The sequence below is a fragment of the Lygodium microphyllum genome, chromosome 19, assembly GCF_053477565.2.
Source record: "Lygodium microphyllum isolate KBCC chromosome 19, Lygodium_microphyllum_v1.1.10, whole genome shotgun sequence".
NCBI classification, from domain to species: Eukaryota; Viridiplantae; Streptophyta; class Polypodiopsida; order Schizaeales; family Lygodiaceae; genus Lygodium; species Lygodium microphyllum.
Genome location: NC_141153.1, coordinates 36,131,925 through 36,140,531, shown reverse-complemented (window position 1 = coordinate 36,140,531; position 8,607 = coordinate 36,131,925).

Here is an 8,607-nt window from a genome sequence, read left to right as displayed (position 1 = left end):
TGAAAAGGTCCAATTTCTACTTCCGAATGCATCTCATGCTAGTGTTTAATTAATAAATGTATGCCATGTATATTCTGGGTTCGGAAAAGCCCGATGCGAGGTGGCAAGACAAAAGAGGGGTGACCTCCCCTTGCCATCAAAGACCTTGAAGGGGTGCACAACCCGACCCGCGGGGCACTTTGCCCACCTCTTGGTGATCTGGAGCCCGAACTTGTTTGCAGGTGCATAAATATTTTGGGGACAGTGAGAATTGGCATGTCATGATGATGCCATTGATGTCTATGACATATTGATGTACTTGGGATTATGCCACTAATGTATGTGGCATATTGATGTACCATTGATGTACTTGCAATGATCTATGGGTGAGAATCAATGCTAAAATGTATCTTTAGATACACATGCAGTCATGTATGCAGTTATGACAGTGAATGCAACAAACAGTGCATGTATGATGCTCATATGTGAGTGACACGGTCATGGGAATGCTCATTTTCATGCTCAGCAGGGATGTCATGGTGTAGACCATGTGTATGTCTATTGAAGCAATGTATGGTGCCATGGGAGAAGTGGTTGTAGACATACAATAGACGGGGGACCATATTTCAGCTCCCTTGAATTCCTACAAGATGTTGTAGATTTTTTCAGTCAGTTACAGAGGTAAAGAGTGAGTACCAGCACCAAAGAGCATGTCCCAAAGAGTGTTTGCAGACCTCAATAACCCCCCCTATCAGTTTGGCACTACCCATCCCTTACAGGCCAAAATAGTCCCTATTGCTCTCAAACAAGGTGCAAGACTGCATAAAATAGCCACAGATTTACTATTATAGAATTTTCTATACTAAACTTGTAGTAGCGTGCTTATGCTCAATTCGAAGAGGAACATCCTTGGCTTCGACTTGAACAAAAAAGTAGGTCAATTAGAGCTCCCTAGCTCAAGTTACGATCAAAACAATGAGCAGGGGTCTAACGGGACTGCACTTAGCCATGGTAGGGAACATGGGAAAAACTAAGGCAAATGATGACCTCCAACAACAAATAGGGGATGCATGCGCCCTAAGGACTGAAATTAATCCTAAGGTGGAAGATGAAGATTACTCTCATGATGTGGGGAGCCTCAGTGTGCTCACTAACACCCTCAGTTCTCATGAGACAAGGCATGCTGAGAGGCATAGAGAATTGATGGAAGGCATTGATCAAATGAAGGCCACTATGGACACCCTCGCTGCCCAGCTCACAAAGCGGATGGAATTCCAAATGAAAGGGAAGGAACATGAGGATAGGTCGGGTATGCATGCTAAAAGTGTGAATGGCCCATCTATGAATGGAGCAAATATGAACTCCCAAGGTATTTTGGGGAGAGTGGGCATCCCTAACAGCACTTTTGAACGGGGAGAGCCTTCACATAGGCAAGAGAAGCCCATGAACAATGCAATGAGGGATAATTTCCAACCATCGCAAGGGCCCATGCCATCTATGCGAGTTCAACCATCTTTTGGCTGAAATTACTCTAACAATGGATCATTTTTGGGCAGCCACATGGATCAGCCTCAGTTTGGATATATGGGACAGCCACCTAATCATGAAAGAGAGTTGAGAGATAAGATTATTTTCTCAAAATTCAATGGTCGATCATCCACTCCAGCTGAACTCAAAGAGTGGTTTTCCAAGCTTGAGGATTATTTTGACATCTTGCCCTGTAGTGATGACCAAAAGATCCATTTTGCAACCATTCACTTGGAGGGATTTGCACATACATGGTGGAGGTACATTAAAAGAGAAAATCAGCAAAAGTAGACTCGTGGGAAGCGTTCAAGGCACTCATGGTGCAAGTATTTGTCTTTCCGGTGGAGAAAGAAAAACTTGCCCGCCAATGGTATGGCCTTGAACAGCGTGATCTTGCTGTTAGAGAATACACAAATCAGTTTCTCAACCTTACCATGTATGTTGAGTCGATTAGTGATGGTGCCAAGTTACACAAATATGTGTATGGGCTAGATCCCCAACTCTCGCTAATGTTTCGGCTCAAAATCCATCGCATTTGTTCAAAGCTATTGAGTTGGCTGAGAGGTACTCTCGTAAGTATCGCCAGGATGCTTCATTTCAGCATGGACAGCAAAGAGGGACGTCCCAACTAGTGTTTGGGCAACAAAGAGAACCTATGCAAACACATTTTGAGCAGCAAAGAGGTGCTGTAAGGCCAGGACAGTTTGGGGCAAGTTATGGTGGTGGTAACCTGCCATTCGGCACTCCTAAGATCCCCACATACCCCACTTTTAATGCCTCAAGACCACAAAGTAATTTCAGGACAAGCAACGGCCCGAGAATGGATAATAGACAAGGGGACAGCAAGAATAAAAATGCTTCAGCCTTTGGCAGCCCAAAGTCCATTCCCATGGATTTGTATAAAGACAGAAAGGAAAAAGGGCTTTGTTTCAAGTGTTGCAATAAGTATACAACTGATCATGCCTCACAATGTGCTTTTAGAAATGCTAAGGCACGAGTTCGCAGCATGTTGGTATTTGAGGACTTAGGGGAGGACCCTGAGGATACACATGCTTTTATGATGACTGCTGAAATGGATGATGCTGATAAAGAGTTTGGTGAAGAAGAGTTCTTTGACCCTGCTGACTCTTCCTTTTGACCCTGGTGGTCGTGTATCATGGGATATGGGTGGAAAGAATGAACCACATGCTAAAATACATGCTGCCACTGTTTATACCATATTTATGGATGCTTGGACAGGATCCAGAAGCCCTAATACATTGTGTATTAAGGGCAAAACTCATGGAAAGGATGTGTTTATACTTGTAGACAATGGTAGCACTCATAATTTCAATAATAGAGCAATCATGGACAGGCTGAAGTGTTTTCCCACTGATTTACAATAGCCATTGAAGGTGCAAGTTGCCAATGGGGATGAAGAAATTAGCACTCAAGTATGCCCTAATGCTCATATTCAGCTTGCTGAAAATTTTGGACAGCAAATGGATTTAATTGCATTGGAAATGGGGCCTATAGATGTTGTCTTGGGTTGTGATTGACTGAAAACTTTGGGCATTATAACCATGGATTTTTCCTTGCTGTATATGGAGTTTGTCAGTGCGGGACAACTCATTCACTTGTAAGGAATCCAAAATAACAATGAATTTTAGCTCATTACTAGCAAACAATTCAAGAAAGAGTTCAAGAGATGGTCCCAAATCTTTGTATTGCAGTTAAATGAAGAAAAATCATATCAATCTACTAAAACATTAAAGAATTCAGCATTGAGAGCTCTTTTAGAAGAGTACAAGGACCTCTTCCAAGTACCTACAACACTACGCCCTAATAGGGCGGTTGATCATCCCATAAATCTGGAGCCTCAATCAAAGCCTGTGAACAAGCCACCTTATAGATTTTCTAGGTGTGAAAGAGAATAAATTCCCAAACAAGTCAAAGAATTACTAGACATGGGATTTATTGATCCTAGTTCTTCACTATATGTTTCCCCTGTGTTATTGGTCAGAAAGAAGGATAGATCTTTCAGGATGTGCATAGACTACAGGGATCTTGATAAGGTCACTGTGAAGAACAGGTACCCCATTCCACGCATAGATGACTTGCTAGATGAGCTCAAGGGGGCTAAGTACTTTACAAAGATAGATTTGAGATCAGGCTATCACCAGATCCACATGAGGGCAGGGGATGAGGTCAAAACAACATTTCGGACTGATCGAGGGCTTTATCATTTCTTGGTTTATGCCTTTTGGGTTAACTAATGTATCGGCCACCTTTCAGAGCTTAATGAAAAAAATACTTCAGCTCTTTCTTTTCAGATTTGTGTTGGTTTTCTTCGATGACATCCTCATCTATAGTAGATCATTGAAGGATCACCTTTGGCATATGAGGCAGGTGTTTGATATATTGAGGCGACATAGACTCTTTGCTAAGGAGACAAAATCTCCTTTCATGCAGACAGAAGTGGAATACTTGGGGCACATTGTTAGTGAAGATGGAATTAGGGCTAATCCTAAGAAAGTGCAGTGTATAAAAGACTGGCCCACACCTACAAATATCACACCTCTTAGAGGATTTCTTAGTCTCTCATCATTCTATCGCAGATTCATTAGGCATTACGCCACTATTGCAGCTCCCTTGACTGATAGGCTTAAGAAAGAGGCCTTTTTCTGGGATGCCATAGCTAATAAGAGCTTTAATCAGCTCAAGGAATTGCTTACCTCAACTCCCATCTTGGTTTGCCTAGATTTTTTGAAAGAATTCACCATTCAATGTGATGCCAATGGCAGAGATATAGGGGTTGCATTGTTATAGGAGCATGGGGTTATAGCGTTTGAGAGCCGCAAACTTGCTAAAAACGAGATCACCATGAATGTATATGACCAAGAGATACTAGCCACCCTTCATGCCATTAAGAAATGGCACCACTACTTGTATGGCAGTAGATTTAGGGTCAAGAGCGACCATAGGGTCCTCAAGTATTTCCTCTCTGTCTAATCTTACCCCCAAACAACGATGATGGGTAGCTACATTGTAGAACTATGATTTTGACATTAAACATACGCGGGGAAAAGACAATGTAGTTGCTGATTCATTATCTAGAATGTGGGCCTATAAAGTTTCAGCCATCATGGAACTTCATAATGATTGGATAGAAAAGCTTCAGGAGGCCTATTTGTTAGATGTTGATTTCAGCCACATTTTTCAAAAATTACAGCAAGGGCAATGTGGAAGAAAACTCCATATCACCTTAAGAACGGTCTCTTATGGTTTCAGGGCAGGATTGCCATCCCATACACCTCCATTCAAGTAAAAGATCATGCAAGAGATGCATTTATCGCCTACATTTGGTCATTTGGGCATATTTAAAACCTATGACAAGATTGCTAAGAGCTTTCACTGGAAGGGACTATGAAAGGATGTACAATATTTTTTCTTGAGCTACGTGCCATGTTAGCAAAACAAGGACATCACCTTAAAACCAGCCACTTTATTTCAGCCATTGCCTATGCCCGAAGGCAAATGGACACACATTACTATGGACTTCATTACCGGCCTACCACTGACCAAAAAAGGATGGAACAGCATCTATATAATTGTGGACAGACTCACCAAGGCATCCTATTTCATTCCTACAAAGACTCAATATAATGCTTCTCAAGTAGCCAGCCAATTCATGGAACATGTTTTCATATTACATGGCTTACCACAAGTCATTGTGCATGACCGAGATGCTAAGTTCATGAGTAACTTTTGGCTGGCAGTTTTTAGCTCTATGGGCACTCAGTTAGCCCCTTCCACTGCTTACCATCCACCACAGACTGATGGCAGGATAGAGAGGGTTAACAAGTGGCTAAAAACTTACTTGAGGCATTTCTGTCATGATGTGCAGCATGCTTGGGACTCATGGTTGCATTTGGCTGAGTTTGCCTATAATAACTCTACACACTCTACCATTGGAGTTTCATCTTTTGAGGCATTATATGGCTATAAGGTGCCCCTTCCATGGTTATCTTCAATGATAAGATAAACCCACAAAGCAAGGAAGAGTTGGATAGAATGCAAGCCTTACTTCAGCAGTGTAAAGTCAACTTGAAGAAAGCTCGAGATCAAATGAAGCTTTATGCTAATGACAAATGAAGGGATACTAAGTTTCAAGAAGGGGATTTGGTGCTTTGAAGGTGCCCAAGTCTAGATATGCCACTCTTAAGGATGGGTCCAGCAATAAGTTAGCTCACAAGTTCTATGGGCCATACCGGATTGTCAAAAGAGTGGGAGACTTGGCATATTGGTTGGCATTGCCCCCATCCACGAAGATTCATAATATCTTCCACGTGAGTCAATTGAAGCCCTTCATTGGATCATCAGTGGATTATGTTGAGAAGCTACCACCGATAGATGAAAAAGGCATCATTCAATACATACCCAAGCAAGTCATAGGACAAAGGAAAAAGAAGCTTCGCTCTCGCTCCATCATGAAATACTTAATTAAGTGGCGAGGTTTACCACTTGAGGAAGCTTCTTGGAGGCCAGCTTCAGTCTTGGAAGAGTTTTAATACCTACTGGAAGCAAATTTGGTTGAAATCTAGCTAAATATGGCCTTGATTTCTCTCAGATTAACTACAGACAACTCTCTATTTCAAAGCAGATTTTATTATGTACTATGGACAGCAATTGACATCATACATGGGCTAAAATTAATCCTCGAGAGCTCCATTTTGACATATGGTACACCCCGATCGGAGTCTCCTACAAAAAGTTATAACGGATTTACTACAGCAATGCCTTGTAGTAAACAACTTGCTGTCCACTGTCTGCAACTCGCATTTACTCAAGATATTTGGGTCAAATTTTCATTTTTATAATTCCCCAATAAGGCCCATGTATCATATATACCCCAATGACCCATCATACACAATAATACCTCTTCATTCATTAGTCTACCCCTGTAATAATGCAACAAAGTAGTACTCTGATATGCTCCAGCCCAGTTATCATAAGTGCCCAAATTGTTTTGTAGGGCAAAAACCTTCGGGTGGGGATGGAATGTAAGAGAGGGGGATTTAATAATGGGAAAATACTAGCTACACTGGCTGGTTTACAAGGTGTTAGGGACTTGATTTTTCATTATCATATAATAATACAAGTTTCCTTTCATCTTCACCTCTCTCTCCAAGCTTTCATGGCTTCTTTCTCTCTCCTTTTCTAGTATTTCTCTCCTCATCACTCTCTTTCTCTCTCTTCTGCACTCTCTCTCCTCTTCTCTCTCTCTCTTGTCCTCTTCTTGACAAAATCAACAAGTTAGACTTCTCTTTTGATGTGTCACCACCGTGTATGAGCAAATCCCTCTCAATGTAAGATGGAAAACTGCATTTTTGGCTCATCACTCCTTGGAAAGATATCAAAGTAAGACTTTAACTTGGAAATCCACTCTTCAAGGTCTGAAAAAGGTGTTGATTGACCATTGTACTATGATAGAATTATTTTATCTCTCAATTCTTGTTCATGAAAGACTAGTTGTCCATTAATGAGCTGATCATAATGGTTACTCATTTGACCATTATTGAAAAAGCCCTGCCCAAAGATGACCGAAAAGTTTGCTAAAACTTGCATGTGGGTAAACAATCTCTTTGTGCTTGAGAGCTCAAACCATGTGCTTGAGAGTTCAAACCATTTGTATTCCCAATATACTCTTCACTCCTTTGTGGAAATTTACCAATCTCATATTGGCCATTCGAAATTCCTCTTCTTACAATAATACCTTGGGAGTTTCCCTAAAGGTTTGAATCATGTGAGGTTTACAAAGTTTTTCTCAGATTTGGGTTGTGTATCCCTCTAGGTTCTTTGCAAAGTTCGTCTCAAAATCAACAAGTTAGTCTTCTCTTTTGATGTGTGGCCACCATATCAAAAATTGAGAGCGAAAATAGTTCTATCACAGTACGATGGTCAATCAGCACCTCCCACAGACCTTGAAGAGTAGATTTCCAAGTTAAAGCCTTACTTTGACATATTTCCAAGGAGTGATAGACAAAAAATGCAATTTGCAATCTTACATTTAGAGGGATTTGCTCATACATGGTGGCGATACATCAAAAGAGAAGGCTAACTTGTTGATTCACGGGGAGTTTTCATGGAATAAACCTAGCTTGTAGAATGTGTTTGGACTTTGCTAGACATTGTTGGCTATTCTTTTCGCATTCATCGATAGGTTCCTTGTGGATGTGTTTGGACTTTGTTAGGGTGTTAATAATTGTTCTTTCTGCATTCATTGATAGGTTTTGTGTCCAAAAGAACAAGTTTTGGTCTGTCCATAGCCGATTGCATGTTCTTTAAAAGGATCTATCCACACAAGCAACCACTATTATAAATTACATGTCACATGCATTCCAACCTATGCATACAATGCTTAACATAAAAATATTTATTTCTTCAGTGGAGAAAGAAAAGCTTGCCTAGCAATGATATGGTTTGGAACAAAGAGAACTCACCATACACGACTATACTAATCAATTTCTTAGTCTCACTATGAAAATTGAGAGCATAAGCAATGACGCAAAGCTCCATAAGTATTTGTATGGTTTGAAGCCTAATCTATTTTCAAATAGCTCAATCCCCTACAACTCCCTTTAAGGCTATAGAACTTGCAAAGAGAGATGCAAGAAAGATAAAAGAGAGAATACATTTCCTCCTTCTTTTGGACAACTAAGGACTACTTCAAAACAAGGCCAAGTTGGAAGCATTTACAGTAGCAACAATATGCCTAGTGGGAGCTCAAAAGTGCCAATTTATATGTCCGTTAAAGCATCCAAACTATAAAGCAATTGTAGATTAACATTTAACCCAAAAACAAAGAATAAATGAGAGACAAAAACCCAGAAGTCCATCTTAAGGCAACCAAAAGTTTATTCCCTATGGATCTTTTTTAGGGAAGAAACAAAAAGGGCCTATGTTTTAAATATGGGGAGAAATATACAACTAATCTTCTAAAGAAATCCAAGTAAGAGAGCTAGCACTAGGACCTCTCTCTTTGGATCACATGCCTGGAAAATGAGGACAAGAAGTCAACGAAAACAAGAAAGACCTATAGCCTTCTATAAATGAAATTTT